The sequence below is a fragment of the Triturus cristatus genome, chromosome 9, assembly GCF_964204655.1.
Source record: "Triturus cristatus chromosome 9, aTriCri1.1, whole genome shotgun sequence".
In the NCBI taxonomy this organism is placed as follows: domain Eukaryota; kingdom Metazoa; phylum Chordata; class Amphibia; order Caudata; family Salamandridae; genus Triturus; species Triturus cristatus.
The window spans coordinates 94285859-94305886 of NC_140592.1; positions in this window are offsets into that span (position 1 = coordinate 94285859).

The following is a 20028-nucleotide window of genomic DNA, read 5'->3' on the forward strand; positions in this document are numbered from 1 at the left end:
TCCAATTGAGATATTGTGGTCCCTGGCTTTGATGTGACCATGTACCAACTTCTACTGTGCCACTTGCCCTCACTTTGCCCTCTTGCCCTCTTACTGCTTGTATACAATTACGGCATCCACACAGTCATCCTTGTGTCCTTTGTCATTCCTGCCTCCTTTCTGATAGAGCCCTTTCTATCCCCCTTCTAATCACTTGGCTCATTGCCAGTCCTAGATTTAATCTGACCCTTAGGATTCAAACCTTTGCAGTAATTAGGGTACCCAGGGGTTTTCTCTATATTGTAGACTTTTTGCTGAAAAAATGTGCAAATATTTCAAGTTTTGAAACTTGCAAGGGAAAGCACACCAAATTTACATGTTGTTCTCCATTTTCTGAGTGAAAAACTCAGAATGATGTGGTAACTATAACTTGTGCCCTCCTGTAACTATAACTGGCACCCTCACCATGCACTGCTAATTACTCCACATATTACATCACTCATGACATCTTCTTTGACATCATTGATAATTTCACTGCAACATTTGCAGTGGAATTATTGATGAGAAAAGTATGCATGGCGGGAGCACAAGAATTAGTTAAATTAGGGCACGAGTTATAGTTAATTGGGATAACTATGAATATAACTGCTTAATTTCTATGGTTTTTCCGTGTTTAATATCTGAACCTTACTAGAACATCCCTGTAACCTTTGATTTTTTTGTGAATTTCTAAGGTTTTTTTCAACTCTATTTTCTATCTATAACGTCCCTGTAACCTTTGGTTTCCGCACTCTAGTTTATGAAGCAGTAGGGAAAGTGTTGGACTTCATGGGAGTCAGATTTGCTGTTCCAACGCCAGTCACCACTGTTGGACTTTGGAGGAGTTAGATTTTCTAGTCAACATTCTGTGCAACAATAGGAGAAGTGTCGGATTTCAGAGGGGTGAAATTTACTATTACCACTCACTCTGTGCAACAGTACAGAAAGCTTTGGATTTCAGAGGGGTGACATTTGCCATTCCCATTCCAAACAGCACAACAATAGGGTAAGTGTTGAACTGCAAAGATGTTAATTTTTTACCTACTGCAGTCTAAGCAAGATTAGGGAAAAATATCACACTTCAAACACATTACATATATCAGTAACCCTATGAATGTAGAAATACTTATAACTTGTAATAAAAAACAATTAACATATACATACATATATATATTTGTATTTAAAAAACTATAAACAATTGATCACTATAAATAATTACTAGACAATAAAAAAGTAATGATCAATTATTAATTTAATTATTAATTAATTAACGTCCTACCTTGTACCCCTACAAACCTAGCAGTCTGCACCTAAAATATGACTAAAAAAAATAACTGTTCCATAACTAACATATTTAAAATAAATCAAATAATTAATTAACAATTAATTCTTAATTTATTAATATTTACATATTCTACAATTTACGTATTTAAAATTCAATTAAATAATTAATTAACATCTAATAATTAATAGTTATTCAATTATGACTTAATAAACTTTCCACCCAATACCCCTACAAAACTATCTTCCGGCAACTAAAATATAAGTAAAATAAATCCTTATTCTATAGATTATGTAATTAAAGTCAATTTAATAAATAAGTCACAATTAATTAATAATTGTTAATTAATTATTACTTAATTGACTTCCCACCCTGTACCCCTATAAACCTAGCAGTCCGCACCTAAAATATATTTAAAAAAGATAACTATTCCATATTTAAAATAAATAAAATAATTAATTAACAAATAATAATTAATTCTTCATTTATTATGATTTAATTAGCATCCCACCCTAGATCCCTACACCATCCCACAACCAAAATAAATTAAATTAGATAGGTATTGTAGAATTTAGGTTTTTAAAATTCAATTAAATAACGTTATTTACAACTAATAATTAATAGTTCATCACTTATTATTTAACAAACTTCCCACCCTATACTCCTACAAAACTTTCTTCTGGCAACAAAAATATAAGTTAAAAAAATCTGTATTCCGTAAACTACGGAATTAAAGTCAATTAAATAAATAATTCACAATGAATTATTAATTATTAATTAATTATTACCTCTCTTTACACCTACAAGCCTAACACCTACAAATAACATATCCTGAAAAGAAATCAGTATTACATGAAATACATTTCAAATATCTATCACATAATTAAATAGAATGTATTAAATAATGCTAAATTATTTAATACCTAATTACCATCCTACCCGATCTCCTTCAAACTCAACAACCCGCTGCAAAATTATAAATTGCTATTAAAAATTAATAAAAAATCTAAATCACTGAAAATTACAAATAATATTTTAAAAACAGATAATTACATTTTTATAAACAGTAGTACCACAAAAAATTAATATATCTACTAAAACACATTCAAATAGTTTCTAACCACTATGGGGCCGATTCCGATCTGGGTCGGAATGCTCTCCAACCGAGCAGGATCCGGAGTGTTTTCCGACCGAGCCGGACACCTGCAATCCGACCGAGCGAGTACGAAGCGGCCGCATGCTGCTGGACTCGGTTCGAGCGGACTCCCATAGAAGTCAATGGGAGCCGGTCGTACGATGCGTACATGGGCTCCCATTGACTCAATGGGTACGTCTCGCACATGGGCACCCCCTACAGTGGGTACGCATCGGTGCCATCCACACCATTCATGTCTGTGTTGGGGAGACCCTTGGGTCTCCCCCTGTGTCCGAGTCGTAAGGCTGTGGGTGATGGGGGGTCCGATGCGGACCCCCAAAGGCAGCTTCCCAGACGTTTTGCGAGCTGGAAACTTCGGCTCGATCCGGCTGTACTCGCTCGGTCATAAAACGTCTCCGTTGCGCGGTGCGAATCGTGTCCGTACGAGTCAGTCGGAGCGGGTCGGATCCAGAAACTGTTCGGCCAGAACACACGCGTACAGTCGCATCGTACTTGCTCGCTCATACAGGTGTTCGAGTCTGACGGGAAACACGTGTCCGACTCGTACCTTTTTCCCGCCGGATCGTGTTCGGTGCCTTTCTGACCCAGATCGGAATTGGCCCCTAAGTTGGTTAAAAACAGTATTAAAAGCATTTATGTAATTTACAATATTCTTTACCTCATTAAACAATATTCTTGCCAACAATATTTCTGCATCACGATATTTGTATTTCACTATATTTAATATGCAATAGATCTGTCCCTCATTATTTTTAAATCAATATTTTTTCCAACCACCACTTAAAAGCACATGTCCAAATTTTTAAATACAGTGCACCCTGTCCTATGGACTGTTTAGGCTCTACCTAGGGTGACTTATATGTATTAAAAAAAGGGAGGTCTGTGCCTGGCAAAAGGTTTATTTTGTCAGGTCGACATGGCAGTTTAGAGCTGCACAAACAGGTTGCAATGGCAGGCCCTGAGACAGGTTTAACTAGTTACCTAAGTGGGTGACACAAGCAGTGCTGCTGTCCCACTAGCAGCATATAATGTAAGGCCCTGTGTCCATGTACTACCACTTTACTAGGAGCTTATAAGTAAATTAAATTATGGCAATTGGGTGCAAGCCAATTTGCCAATGTTGACAGGAGAGAACACAAGCAGTTTTGCACTGGTTAGCAGTGATCAAGTGTGCAAAGTCCTACAAGCCAACAAAAACGGGTTCAGAAAGCAGGATGGTGAAGCCAAAAAGTTTGGGGATGACTCAGAAATTGCCAAGTCCAACAGTGAGGTAAGGTGCTGATCCCACTCAACATCTCCTCAAATTAGGCAATGCACAGAGGGCATTAAATAATATGTAGAGTTAACATTGAAGGCAGTAAATAAATAACAGCACTTCAGACATTTGAAGTTGCAGGTCATCTCAGAACTATGCAAGAGGTGTAGTTAGAAATTATGTCCCCGGTGCTTCACACCTATTCTGTAGCATGGTGTCTGGACTTGGAATGAGTAATATTGTTAATATTTATTCGTGAACGTTTGCATAATTTCACAAATATGATGCTAAATTATGGAAAACGTTGCAAAATTCAGTCAGTGCCATCATCTACAAAAACTGAAACTAACGGCATATATTAAGTTAAAAAGTCACACTAGATAACGCCACCGAGATAGGTAGATGATATTGTCTCCGGAGAGTCTTTTTCCTCTCTGGCAAAGGGCCTTCTTCCTAAACCAGTCTCTTGTGGTTGAAATTTGTGCATAATTTTATGTTTGCAGAATTCTGTGTCAATTTGCATAGCACAAAATGTAGGTATTTCAATAGTTTCACAGGTATGACAAAAACATTCCAGAAGCTCAGTCATTACATTTTTAGTCGTTTTAAAAAAAAATGCATGTGTAGTGCTGATGAATAAAGAGGCATTAAGAAAATGGGCCTGATTCGCAATGGTAAACAGACACTTTTATGTAAGTTTACGATTGTTTGCTATTATAGAAATCGTAAAACTTAATGACTGTACAATTTGCCAGCAAAGGGATGCTGCCAATTGCTTTTTTTCATTCTGGTACTACTGTAAAGTAGCCTCTATGGGCCACATGTACAAAGGCTTCTTGTGGTCGCAAATGGGCCGATTTGCAGAAACTGCCTGTTTGCAAATGCTAAAAGGCTTTTTCACATGTAAAAAGCCCTATTTGGTAACCTTTTACTGAATCACAAGTTGGGTTTGCGATTCAGTCTTAGGAAGGGGTGTGTTTAGGGCACACCTTCCTAATACCGAATCTCAGTGGTATGCGTGAATGCTTTTGTAACCAAAATGAGTCCGTAAAACATCTGCATTTTACCACCTACTTCAAGTATGTGGTAACCCATTCTCAAATGGAAAAGGGTCCTCAAAGGACCCCTTCCCCCTTTGTGATTGTTTGTAAAAAAAATGTATGAGTAGGCAGTGGTCCCAAAAGACTACTGCCTGCTCTTAAAAAATTAAAAGAAAACTTTTTTTTTTTTTTTTTAACGCATCCCATTTTCCTTTTAGTTAAATGGGCTGCATTTTTAAAAACAAGTTTGCTTTATTCATAAGCAGTCACAGACATGGAGGTCTTCTGACCCCAGCAGGCCATCATCCCTGTGATTTTAGCTATACCCAATGGGCCGCAAACCAAGACTTATCTCATTGTTATTCATGAGATAGGTCTATTTGCGACCCAAAATAAACTGACTTCCAATTCTGTGAGAAAGAAATGTTTTGGTGGTAGAACGCTCCTTGTACAAGACCCCTCAGTTTGTAATTCAGTCTCACAAACCCTCTGTCTATAAACAAACATTCTGAGGTTCAGAAGTACCTGGAAGCAGTAGCGTACCGAAGATACCATGAGCTCTGGCACAATCAAGGAATATGGTCCCTTTGAATGATGTTGGGGTAGTAAAATACAACATTTATCAGGGATCCTGGTGCCCCTCACGGATCTGGCCTCTGGTGCTACTGCAACTGCTGCACCAATGGTAGCTATGCCCCATCTGGAATATGTGTTTGTTTTGACTGGCCCCTGGATCCCCTCTAAGGCCCTCATTACGACGAGTGGCCTGATTAATTCTGATCTGTTTGGTAACTTCTGATACACATATCGGAATAATGAGTTTTGCCATGAAAACCACATTCCCTGGATAAAAGTCAAAACAGACAATATTTATTGGGTGGGAAATGGCTGATAAATACTGAAGCATATGGATTTTGAAGCAGTAAGCACTCTAAGTCTGTATTTTATTCCCCATCACAGGAGAAAAACTTATAATAGTTGATAATGATTACAGCTAATTAATTCTGTACACATTGGTGTTTTTTTTTGGGGGGGGATGTGATATTTATCACATTAAACACTCTGCCACTTGTAATGATGGCCAAAGATGACTACACCATTGAACTGTCGCTATGGCATGATGACTCTGGGGATTCAATGTTCTTACTCTGGAACATCGAACCCTCTTCCGTTTCTCGCGAATCCCTCCCATGACCAGCACTTTGGAATGGCCGTTAGACAGCATCATAGCTTCAGAAGTTGCTTCAATAAATGAATTATATTATTGTGGAAAACTCACAACCATTATGTGAAACAATCCTAAAATCATGTACAGTTTTCTATAATGTTGTTAAGCATGTTCCATTTGCCTCTATATTTGACACCTCATCCTACAACAAATACTCCCTCCACCCATGCTTGTGAGGCATCACCTCTGGCAGTCCCTCTTACCACATTTTTGTCCCCGAAAGCCCCAATCATCTGTGTCACCTTAAGCACATCCTGCTTTATTGGTAAACAGCACTATGGGGCATATCAGCAACACCCGGCGATAATTATCGCTCAGCGCTCTTAGCGTGAGGATAATTATCGCCGGGTAATGTGGATTTTTATCGCTGAGATAGCGTGCTATTAGCAACGCTTATCTCCTCAGCGATAACAATTCTCACGCTAACTGCCTAACGTGAGATTATCGCTGGAAACCCAGCGATAATCTCACGCAATGTGGCGTTTGCTTGCTGATAGGGACTCACAAACATAGCCATGATATCCACCCTCCATAGGATATCATGGCTAAGTCAGTCCTGAAGCAGGCGTAAGGAAAGTAGCGATAACAGGGGTTATCGCTAGTTTTCCTGACGCTATGCTTCATAGCGTGGGGCTTGATGATAGGAGAAATGTCGCATAGCGACATTTCTACTGTCATGTTAGGTCAGGAACGCCCACTTTGCATCTCATTAGAGATGCAAAGCTGGGCGTAAAGAATACCCATGCTAAAGCAAGGTTTCACGCGTTAGCGTGGCCTTGCTAATTAGGCGATAAAGTTATCGCCGCTTTTCGGCTGAAAACGGCCGCAAAAGCAGCGATAATTTTTTATCGCCTGTTTGTAAATATGCCCCTAAGTTTGCTGGGATGTTTTTGGCTCATACTTACAGTGTAATGAAGCACTGTCAAAGCCAATAGATTTTGCCTTAGTCGATCTTTCGGCTTTGCCATTGATTGTTGCCGATGCTGTTCAGCACTGATAAAAGCAAAAAAAGAAGTATGTTGCCAATGCTAAACAACTTCGGCAAAAACATAAAAAAAAGTCAACTGGCATAGCCATAAATGCATGCGCCAATACACAGGAGAGTGCATGTGTCATGACAATTGGGATGGCCGTTTTTACTGAATGTTTGGCCCCAGCTTGAAGATGTTTCTGCAAACAGGAGTCATCATACAGGGTCATTTAACATAATTATTTTATGGAAGGCATTTTTTGAAATTATTTTTAATTTACCGTTCTAAGATGATGGACACTTGTCTTGGAGCGATGAATGAAAAAGAAATGTGCATGAATGTACATTCTGCATAGAGAAGCAGCCAGTGCCGGACTGGGAACCAAAGCCGGCCCTGGCAGAGTGCTCGGCCAGCCCCCCGGGAGGTTGGGGGGGTGTCGAGCTGTTTGCCAGGGCCGGTTTTGGACGATTTTGTTACCAGGGCAGATATTGCCGCTATGCTGCAAAAACGGCCCTGTAACAAAAATGGCCCCCAAGGGCCCAAAACAGGCCCACACGCTGGCGGCCCAATGGGGAAATACCCGGTACCCGCTATGGACAGTTCGGCCCTGGAAGCAGCCCAGTAGCACACTGAAGATACCGGGTCCTCCTAAAAAAACACACAACTTCACAAATAAAGCATTTGCAATGCAATAGGTCTTGCATTTATGCAAGTTTGAGCTATTGGCATTGTAAATGACAAAGGCTTTTTTAATGTTTTTTTTTTTTTTTTTAAACATGAATAAAACGCATTGTCATATACAATGCCAGTATCTTAAACTCTTGCAACTGCGATGCCTATCGCATTCCAAATGCTTGTTTAAAAGTGTGTGTGTGAGGGGTTGAAAACAGAAGGTAGCAGAAGGAACACTGATGGGGAAGGTGTGGGGAAGGAAAACCGAGGGTGAGGGTGTGGGGAAGCAAAAATGATGACGCAGTGGGGGAAGGGGCAGGGAGGGCATAGGTAAGCAAACGATAGACAGAGAAATGTGGCAGGCAGGGGGAGAAAAGCAAATGAGTGAGAGCAATGTTCAGCTGGGGGTGAAAGCACACCCTTTACAGGTAATCTGAGCCAAGGAGCAAAGGTCAGCGAGCTGCCACTTTGGAACTGGAGAACTACTCAGTAAAGCGCTCCAATACCTTCCGGTCGGGTTCGCGCTTGCGGTTGAGGGAGAGTGTGTCCAAAGAAACATTTGCAGCCAAAGAGTTTCTTTTTTGGATCCATTTCACAGACAAACAAAATGGAAAAAGAGGGTAAGAGCCCTTTGTTGAAGTCATGGTTTTTAGCAAGGAGCAGAGGAGCAAACCTAATGCATATTCATGCTTAACATAGATGTTCGTTTAGAAAATAAACATGCCAGATCTAGCGGAATTTCCATCACGCACCTTTGACCTCCCTAAAGACATCGCTGAGTTGCCCTGTTCTGTCTCTCGTGCCCCCTGAAGAGCTTCCCGTTTGCTACGAGTTAAACAAACCGGTGGTCACAACTGCGCATGAAAGACCCTTCTGCCCTCCTGCAGTAAGAGACACTCATTAAAGAAAATAGTGCTCACACGTTAAAGAAGACGTACCATGTAACAACTGAAGTAAAAAGGGCAAGTCCTCATGGGAGGTTACAAATGAAGACAAGGCGTTGCTAAGGAGGGACTAATAAGCCTACTAATGAATCAGAAGCCAGCATTTACGAAGGACATTAACACAAGCCAATGACAAATATGGGCGGGAAGTGGGTGTGGCTTTAAGTACATACTCCAATACAGCAAGGCCTAGCAGAGCACAGAATGCGCTGCCCAGGCTCGACCTGAAAATGGGATGGTGATGAATGAGGGAGCAACAAACAAGAATGGTAGGGTAAGATAGTAATTGAACATCGCCAGTGTTCTGACTATAAAACCTCACCTTTGCTGCCTGCTTCATGCTGCTTGCGCCACTGGTCCCGGGAGGACCACAACAAACAGCCTGCCTGCACCAGCGGCGCACGGCCGCCGATGCCATCATCAAGCACCAGGAGGCGCTTCATAGGTGGACGCGGGCTCCAGCAGCGCGGGTCCTGCCCACCTTTGCTGCCCCCTTCACACTGCTTGCCGCCACTGGTCCCGGGAGGGCCACAACAACCATCCTGTCTGCACCTGCGTCACCCGGCCACCAACGCCATCATCAAGCGACAGGAGGTGTTTTATAGGCAGACGCAGGCTTCCGCAGCACGGAACGCGTGTGGGTGTACGTGCCCAAGGTCAAGGGCGGGCCTGTCTGCGCCCGTCCATGGCTGGAGGAGGCCGGGCTGGGCCACATCTCTTGGATCCATTATTGGAGACACCAGTGAAAAGCAAAAGTAAGGAGAAGGGTTGGAATGATAGGGAAATAACCCACCCTTATCGAAATTTGCATTTCGCACAATGAGAACTTACGTTTTTCATTGAGATGGGGAGAAAGAAACCAATGCCTGGCCTAAACGTACAAATGCCACATTAGACGGCTTCCTACAGATGGCTGTGGGGGTTCTCAATAAAGAAATTGAGCTGGACGAACTCAGGCTTTCGTTGGGCCAATTACCACCGCTTACAGACATGAACACGCGCTCTGCCCAGTCTGTCCCTCTGATAACTGTGAAGGACCCTAATCGAATAACACCTGTAACCCCCCCCCCCCCCATTCCCCAAGAGGAGCCCCCAGTTGCACTTTTACCCACAGTCATTATTGTGAGCCAGGGACCCCCGGGTGGAGAGCCAAAAGGCTCTCCACCTGGGGGGAGGGGGGGGGGGGAAGAAGCGCATCGACCCGACTGGGATTGGGACTGATCAACGTACTTTGGGTCATTTGCCAAGGATCAAGAGAACAAAGCAAAACCCCCTATTTCTGTGGGATGACCCCGAGGGGGAGGAGGGACTGCAAAGACAAAGTCTTTGTCTGATGTGGACATGATGTCAGCCCGATTTGGGAAAATAGTGTCAGACTCCCTGGAACCCATCTTATCCGGTCTGGCCTGCATAGAGGAGCAGCTTGCCCATTTGTCGTTGACAACGGGGAGCATGGCGAAGCAAAGTGGTTCCAATGAAAGATGTTCTCTGGGTAAAGGCCCGATAGAGAGGGGAGAAAATGCTGCCCTTGGTGCTCCCAAGAGTGGGAGGAGGACAGCTTTAGCTGGTCCTATAGCCATAGGTGTAGAGGCCAATATTTCAGATCCTCACCAGGATAGAGATGACCGCATAGATCCTGAAATAGTGCCGCTAACTCAGGCAAGTGGTCAAGAGAGGAGGGTCATCAGTGAACAAAGGGAACCTAACCCCCTGAGCTCCGAAAGGTACCGTAGAGGGAGCCTAGGGAATAAGAATAAGAATATGGGCATCGAGTCATCCAGGCAGGATGATTATATAATATTAAACCTCCCCCTGGAGTGTACCCCCTACACAATGGTCCTGACAGGGGTTCCACATGCCCCACCAGGTAACTGGGAAAGCTGTCAGAGCCTCATTAACAAATTTGCTTATTGGTGCACCAGTAAAATACAGCCCCAGGTAAACTGGCTCGAGCATATCATAATGGCAAGGCGGGTGAGCTGGTTGGGGAAAACACAAAAAGACAGAGAAGGTGATTGTGTGGTCCAGAAGTTTAATTATGAGAGGTGGGTGGACTTTGCTCTATGTCATCTTAGAGACTCCCCTTTGGAGCAGATACAGGCCCGTCCATTGGGCTTCTTATACCCTCCCCATCAAGGGGGCATTATGCCTCACCAGCATCTTCAGAAAAGAAACCCCCTCCCCCAGCCCCCCATATGATTTCATTCCAACCGCTTTGAGGCATTGTCTGTTTAACAGAAATTAATTGACTACCCTTGGACCCATATAGCTTAAGCAAGACATTAATGACAGGAGGGGTAACCAGGGAAATCCATCATCCAGTGGACAGAACAAAAGGGAACAAGCTGTGGACTAATTACTTGGATCATCACACATATAAACCACCTGACACTTTTACGAGCAACGAGGAGTTGGAGACTGAGGGCGATTCATCTCGCCCGGCTATCTTACATAATTTAGGAATGGGGGGGGTCCGGCTTAGACTCCGCGATTGTTAGTTACAGGGAGGATCCAGGGATAAGGCCGCAGAAAAGCCGTCCTTTTAGAATTCTCTCCCGGAACATCGCAGGCATCCGCTCGAAATTAGAGGATGAAATGCGGTTAAAGTATGTTAACGCTTTTGACATTATCTGTACACAGGAAACATGGCCCAGGGAGAATATTGAATTAGATGGCTAATGTTCCCTCAGCGTTTATGCAATCGCCTCACCAGCAGGGAGAGCGAAAGGAGGACTGGCGACATTAATCTTCCTTAAATATGGGCCTATCAAAGCAAAGTCTGTCATAGATTCACCCTGGTATCAACTGATTCATTCTGATTTTTAATTTGTTTCAGGCCAAGACCCTTTTAATTAATTGGTACCACAATGTTTTTGATTCAAATAGATGTGATATCATTGTAAATCTTAAGGAGGAAATTGATATGTTCGCGGGGAAGTGGCAACCCCTGTGTATCTATTGGGTGGGGGATTTCAATTGCTCCTTATGCCGGCACTGTTCAGACAGAGTATGTGGGTTAAAGGACACTGAGGGTCAACCATTGACGCATTGTATACACACGCCACAGGGAGACGCTTTAAATGATATTATTATTGTGAATGATTTGCTTTATGTTGACACCTTGGTCAGTAACATAGCAATCCAATATCCTACCTATATGGGCAGAGGCAGTGAGAGTGTTATTGACTTCATGTTAATATCCAGAAAATCTGCCTTCCGGGTGGACAGTTTTGAAGTGGAACCCAACAATGCGAGTGATCACAGCCCCCTTATTGCCTCCCTACACGTAACTGCACATGAGGAGGAAGGTGACGGTCGCCTCCTCCAGTATAATCCAAATCAAGGGGTGAGAATGAAATGGAACAAGATAAATCCCCCCAATCTGAGGAGTGCATTGTCAAAGCGAATTTAAGCTCCATCTTGAAATGTTTAGATCATGATTCGCCCCTGGAACTGGTTATACAGGGATTCCAGGGAATTTGCAGGGATGTGTCTAGAAACCTGACCAACCCAAAAGTAATAAGGGAAACTAGGGGGACTAAATGGTTTAACGCTGAGTGTACAAGGGCCCAAAAGGATTTAAAGAAGGCACTACACACAACCCCTCAAGACAAAATTTTAATGAAGAGCGCAAGGCAGGCTTACAAGAGCATAGTTGCTCAGAGCAAGCAAGAACTGAGAAAGATGGCCTGTGCGGACTTAGAGAGAGCTAGCACACTCAAAGACACTGGGAGTTTTTGGGAGGTAATAAACCGCCCATTATTCTCAAAGGATTCAAGGGGAATGGACTCACTAATATCAGGGAAAGTGTGGGAATCGCACTATACAAATGTATTTAACCCGAATGGTATCACTAGCCAGGAAATAAGTCAAGACGTCTTATTAAATCCAGTTACTGCACACCACTTGAGCTCCTCCCTGTCAGTGAGCGAGGTTGAGGATGCCCTCATGAAAGGTATACATCTTAAAGCTGCAGGGCCAGATGGGGTACCCCTTGATTTATTTAAAAGCAATATCCAACTTTGGGCACATGTCTTCAGAGCGGCAATAACTGGCCCCATTTCAACATCATAGAAAGAGGCCATAGTGGTACCTGTGTACAAAAAGGGAAACAAGGAAGACCCGGCCAGTTATAGGCCCATTTCCTTAATTGACGCTACGGTCAAGGTAATGGGGAGGGTCATTTTAGCGTGACTTGAGACTTGGGCAGATTTGACTGGGCTAATATCTCAAACTCAATATGGATTTAGAAAAGGCATGAGGGACAAATGAGCAGCCAAATAGCCAGGCCACGGACTGAGGAGATTTCTACAGCGGCATCACGCCCGCAATTTCCAGCGACATTAAGAACCCACACGACCGAGACGCTAAACATTTCCTGCACAATTATTCTTGATTACACCCGGAGGAAGCCCCTGACCAAATGGCTATGTAAGGGGTGAAACACGTGTTGGCTGTCATTTCTCTCTTTCAATCACTCTCATGGATAGAGTGACCAAATCATTATAAAACAACCGAAAAGCGGACTATTGCCTTTTTGGAATTTTTTTCCTAAGAAATCAGACAAACTCATTTTGCCCTGACACCTTGTCAAACTTTGCTTAAATTAGGTGGTCAGGGGCCGTCCCCCTGTCAAGGGCAAACACCAGAACAAGGATTCCTGCGGCCAGTAAGGGATCGGGACCTTTTTACCTCTCAAACTCACGAAACTGGACAAATGAACAGTGCCTCAACTTGGCCCTGATTATGGGCAAGTACATGAAGGCAAGGAAGGGGTCTATCCACCTTGCCTTCATGAATTTGCCCAGCGCTTTCGACACGGTTAACAGGGGAAAATTGTGGTCCATGATAGGGGAAATGGGTGTCGCGGAACCTCTCATTACCCTCCTGCGTAGGTTGCACGTGTCCCCTACGGTAGCCATACGATTTGGCCTGGAGGGAGTGAGGACCGGTGTCATTGTTTCTACAGAGGGAGTTCAACAGGGGTGCCTACTGGCCCCCTTTCTCTTCCTCGTGTACACAAATGGCCTAGAATCAGCCCTAATCGATCAGGAACTAGACTTCCCGAAAATTAGAGGCAAACCAGTCCCGTTGTTGTCATATGCGGATGGCACGGTTTTAATGGCTTTAACTGCAAATAGCTTACAGAAGTCCCTGAATGCTTTTACTGATTTTATGTTGGCTTTGGACCTCAAAGTAAATTTTACTAAATCCTACATCATGGTTTGTGGCCCAAGTTATACTAAATCTAGGAAATTTATTGTAAAGGGCAAGACATTCGATAAGGTCTCTAATTTCACTTACCATTGTTTGCCTGGAAGGGTTGTGTTCAATACCCTCCAGGAGCGTGTGTCCGAGGTGCTGTGTGAGAGGTGAAGCGGATTTTATTTCATTTTAAATCGTTGGTGCCTTTTACATTGCGCATTTTGCACATGGGAATCTGCTGCTGATTGGTTTTTTAAAATACTTTTATACTTAATGCACTAAGAACTCACCTCATTGTTTAGACTTGATCCGCCCCAAGTGCCTGAAGCAGAAGCCAGCTGATGCCTGCCAGTTAGCTACGGCGGCGGAGGGTGGTGAGCGGCGGCCATTGAGGGGTTAGCGGACTAGTTGCAGGGCCAGGTATTTAACCGGATGCTGACGCGACCACGAGCATTGTTTGCCTGGAAGGGTTGTGTTCAATACACTCCAGGAGCGTGTGTCCGAGGTGCTGTGTGAGAGGTGAAGAGTATTTTAATTCATTTTAAGTCGTTGGTGCCTTTTACATTGCGCATTTTGCACATGGGAATCTGCTGCTGATTGCTTTTTTAAAATACTTTTATACTTAATGCACTAAGAACTCACCTCATTGTTTAGACTTGATCCGTCCCCAGTGCCTGAAACAGAAGCCAGCTGACGCCTGCCGGTTAGGTACAGCGGTGGAGGGTGGTGAGCGGCGGCCATTGAGGGGTTAGCGGACTAGTTGCAGGGCCAGGTATTTAACCGGATGCTGGCGCGACCGTGAGCATTGGTTGCCTGGAAGGGTTGTGTTCAATACCCTCCAGGAGCGTAACCATCACCATAACATAACCTGGTGAATGTTTTTAATAATATACTGAACTGGAACCCTCTTATTACATCTAGGGTGCTGAACACTAGCTGTGCTGTGGAAGGCCTTTTTCGCTTCACATGTAAGTTAGGCCACAAGCCAGTAGCGGAATTGATCACTTTATATAAATCAAAATGTTTTTCGATTGCTACTTACGGGGTAGGAGTATGGGGAGATCACAAAAGTAATCAACTGCACTAGAAAATAAGTTTTAAAAAAGATTGTTGATGATCCCAAAAAGCGCCTCCACAGCATTCTGTCACTCTGAGGTAGGGATGGATTTTATTGCAGATCGGATTAATATTGCCCCACTGATTCTTTGGGCCAAAGTCTGGCTGTCAGAAGACTTAAAGTTCACAAGGGAAATTATCCAGGACTGTATGATGCTGGAGAATGCCGAGGCTATCCCATGGCTTCGCTAAGTTAAAGGTAAATTTAATTAAATAGGCCAAGGCATTATTATGATAAGCCTACCAGCATCGATACAAATATGAAACTGATCATAAAAGACCCATATTTTGTTGAGCTTGATAATCGCTGGTGGCAATCAGGGCAGTATCCTCTGCTAGATCGGCCCCTTTTACAACAACAATTTTACTTGTGCTTTACCACGAACACGCAGTTGAGATTTCTATTGACTAGGCTTCGGATCTGCACATTGCTCTTTTTAGTGGCCTTTCCCAAACAGGCTGGATGGTGCAACAACCTTACTCCTTGCCCTTGAGATAGTTCAGCACATCAAAGCACCTTGCACTTTACTCTTTTCTGTACACTTTACACCAAGGGCACAGTTCCTTATTTCATTTTTAAGAGAAATTCGCCCCCGTAATTACCAGGAGGGTTTTAATTTCCTAGGTTCCTTATCCACTCAAGTTATTTGCACTGCAGTATTACATTTTATTAGAATTGCACTTTTAATAAGGAAATGTTATGAAATGTAATTAAAATGGGCGCTCTCCTTTTTAGAACCTTGAATTTTAAATTTGTTTTATAAACTGTTGAGCATTTGAGTCAAGTGACATCTTATTGTAAACTTTATTCACTTTGTATGTATGTTATACTTTTTATGGTCCATTTTGAACCGAATAAAGTTATTCTTGACTTGACTTGACTATATAGAGAGGAGAAAGAGATGAGGGAGAGCAATAGACTACAGGGAGGGGCTGGGAAAGCAGCAAATATGTTAGAGCAGTGATACTCAAAGTAGGGCCCAGTGGCCGCTTGCGGCCCTCTTGACCTTCACATGTGGCCCACTGGTGAACAGCAGAGCTGCTTTCAGTTGTTGAGCATTAAAATTTAGATTTTTAATGGATAATCATTTATTAACCTGCAAATAAATGCTTCCCATTTATTTGACATTTGTTTAGGACTCCTTCCACGATCCCTGACTCACCGAGACACCCTACACCACCATTCTGGTATCAGAGCAGCCCTCGGTCACACCACAGACCATTCTTTGTGGCCCCTGGGCAAATGTTTGCAAGTACCGATCTGTTAGAGGGTCAAAAGGGGGAACACAGGGAACATAGAGGGATCAGCATGAGAAGGAAGCAGCATACTGGGGAGGGAGCAAGAAATTGCTTGTCCTCCAATAGAATGCTGAAAGCAACTGAGCAAAGTAACTACCAGAATGTAAGCAATAGAAAGATACAAATCATACATTCTAAAGGATGGTAAATGTTATGCAAACTTTATTTTCTACTTATAATAGGCTTTTGCTACACCCAGTCGTTATTAAATAAACGACATACTGTAGTAACAGACACCTGCTGTTCCTGCTCCTCCCCACTTGCTGATTTGAACCACCTACTTTTTACTTGCCCACATGTACATTAGGCCTGGGCGAAAATTCCGTTCCGCTCACGGAAATTGCGATAATTTTACATCTTCGTGTTCCGCGGAGAGCGCGAAAATGTCAAAATGTCCGCAATCCGCATTTTAACTGAATTTTTTTTCTTGCTCTCGCTATAAAAAAATACATTCTCGCGTGCGCGCGATCGCCTTACCTGAATCCCCGCGTTCGCCGACAAGTTTTCCCGATCCGGTCGCGTTCTCCACGAGATGTTGGATTGTTGGTAGCCATTTGCGCTGTCTCGCGCGCCCGCATTAACGCCATTCGTCGCGCGATCACGTCTTTCTTCTCGCGATCATGCACCGCGAGACAAGTGAAAACAAGATGGCCGCGCCCGTGAGCAACCGCATGGATAAGTTGGCGAGCCGCGATCACGCAGAAAATACCGCGAACGGGTGGGAAAAAAACATCCGCGTCTTTGCGATATTTCCGCGTGTTTGCGGAGATTTTTAACATTTTCGCGATAGTTTGCGAAAGTGAATTTCGCAAATTCCACCCACATCTAATGTACATACCTTTTGGACAACTGCCTGGGCTCAAATTAATTCAATCTTCAACTCCAATTTCCCTTTCTCTATCACACATTTATTTCTGGGTAGTCTATCACCTATCTGGGAGGATTATGCTTCCAACACAAAGATTGTGGACTTATTGTTGGCAGTTGCCTTTCAACAGATCACTAAAAATTGGAAACATTTTGCGAACTTATCCTTCCAAGCTTGGTGGTATGCACTATGTTATCATCATAGATTGGATACAGCATTTGTTCATCCTATTCATTTAGCCATGAAGCGCTTAAATTTATGGTCACCTGTTACATTGTTCATTGACTCCAGTGCTAAACGCTCTTTTTCTCTAAATCCTGCTCAACAAGAAGTTGCTCGGCCTCCATGATATTCCATATCTTAAAGATAATGATATTTTATAATATATTGTTATATATCTGCTACTGTTACATTGCTCTATGGTTATTATATGGAATGCACTGTTTTATTGGTTATATTGTTATTTTATTGCTTTACCATTCCAGCCTAGACATGTTTGCATGATATTTTTATTCTATACGTTCTCCTTTTCTTTTTCTTTTTCTTTTCCTGTTTCTCTTTGCATCGTTCAGAATATATTGTGTCGTATTGCTTGTTTTCCTAAATAAACTTCCTTTTTGAACTTAAAGGATTGTAAAGAAGCAATGCTACTGGAGGGACAAGAACAATAAGAAAAACCAATGAATACAAAGAAATTAAATGAGAAAGACAAGAAAGACAACCAATAATAAGCAATGCACTAGCACAAAGCCCACTGTAAGTATTGGTATTGTAAGTAATAGGTCCTTTGAAAGCACACACCTAAAAGCTGTTTCTGCACTGGATCTAAAATCTGAATTATATCTCTCGGCTTTTTATTTTTGCCTCTATTCCTGATTGGTTGTATGTGATTTTAATGAAAATCCAGCTTAAAGAAAGCTGTTATGATGAAATGTTTTTGTCGAGTCAATGTTGACTTTTTTCTTTATTAAGAACGGGTTAGATTGATTAAACAAAGCTAGTGAAAACTTTTCTTGACCAAACATGTGATTCTTAAGGATGTTCTTTTGCGATCTATTTAGTGGTGTGCCCCCTTAGCCTCTGTTCCTTTCGTTTTAAAAGAGTCTCTTCCCTGCCTTCCGAGCCTTCTGTGATACTCTCCTTCCACTTCACTCCTTTATTTTACAAACCCCTTATTTTCACCCCATCTTTACTCTCTTTTTGTACAGACCCCTTACTCCTATCTACTTTTACCCTTCTTGTGAGAAACCTCTCATGCTTTACTCCCTTTTTTATAAACTGCTGATTCCCATCCACACTTTACTCCTTTTCTCAACCCCCTTACTCTCCCTCCAATTTTCCTCTTATTTTTTTTAATCCCTTACTCTTATCCATGCTGCACAACATCGCTAAACAAGCATTGGCATAGCCAATAGGTCTCGCCTTTGGGACATTAAGTGTTTAGTTATCCAGCACAGTATCCTTGGTGCAACAACATCAACTGTTGCATGGCTAAACACTTATAAGGTACAAGGTTTAGCCATGCAACAGCTGATGTTGTTGCACCAAGGATATTGTGTTGCAAAACTAAATACTTATAAGGTCCCAAAAGCGAGACCTATTGGCTATGCCAATGCTTGTTATAAACTGCTGATTCCCATCCACACTTTACTCCTTTTCTCAACCCCCTTACTCTCCCTCCAACTTTACTCTTATATTTTTAAATCCCTTACTCCCCTCAAGCTTTACTCCACTTTTTTTCCTTCAGAACCCTAATCCCCTATCACTTTATGTCCCATTTTTTTTTTTACAAACCCCTTACTATCTCCATTACCTTATGCACGTCTCCCCCATCCTGTATACATGCTCCCTACCTCATACATAGTCTCTGTCATGCTGTGTTTTAAAATTAACCTTTTCCACGCTTTTACGCGGACATATATTTTCATGAAAAAGAGATCTCGCCATTTTAATTTTCTCTAAAATAAAGTTTCGTCTGCTTATTTTTGTCCTGTAACTTTGTACTTGTGTAATTCCTGCTACTTTGATATCCTTTAGACGTCTCCTAGAGCCCGACTCCAATATGGATGCGCATTGTGGGTGTTTGCTCTTATAAATGACAAACATTACAGAAGCTAATACTGGGCATTCATTATTAACGCATGTTGCAAAGGAGAACATTCCCCATTCATTGGTGTTAAACTTTCCATCAGGTGTGACGCATCTACGTGCTAATCTCGGCACCCCGGTCTCGAGCATAAACGAGTCGTCGCACAATTTACACCTGCCTTTTATGGGCCCGTTGATTTTAGGCCCGTAGGGTGCAAATTCCAAGAAATGGGAAATCCCCAGGCATTGTGCAAAGAGACTTCCAACATTGATAACTTTCCTTTCTCAAGTTGCAGCTTAATGACCCCTTGTTTGTTTTTCAGACATTTGCGCTCTGAGGATTACAAAGAAAACAATCAGTTTAATTGTGTCTGAATGTAATTCTAGCTTGTTAATTTGCAAGGCTGAGAGTCAGTTAAAATGGAGCCTAATTAAAGGAACCGAAAGAGGCAGCAGCATAAGGTCGGAGATTTTATCTATTAACAAGGAACTGCCATACTGTTAATCACAATAGAGCTCCCTGGCATCAGAGCAATTAGTGTTCTGCAAATATACATGTGATTGATGCTTTTTCATTTCAGTAAATAGGGCTTTAATTGGTGGATGAGGCATATACCCCAAAGGAAGAGAAAGTGAAGAAAAATGAGGGACCGGGTGAGATAAAGGCAAGGGGATAGAGTCTGAAACCAATATCATGTGATGTAAAGGGGAGAGGGAACCATTGCAGATCCGTAAAGAATCCGAAAAGGGAAAATAACAAAGAGAAAGAAAGAAGAAGACACTGAGCATGAAAAATATAACATTGGAAAGAGACTGTAAAATGGAAGAAAAAAAAAGAAAGGCAAGGTAGCGCATTGGGACATGGACGGATCATAAAATTGTCAGG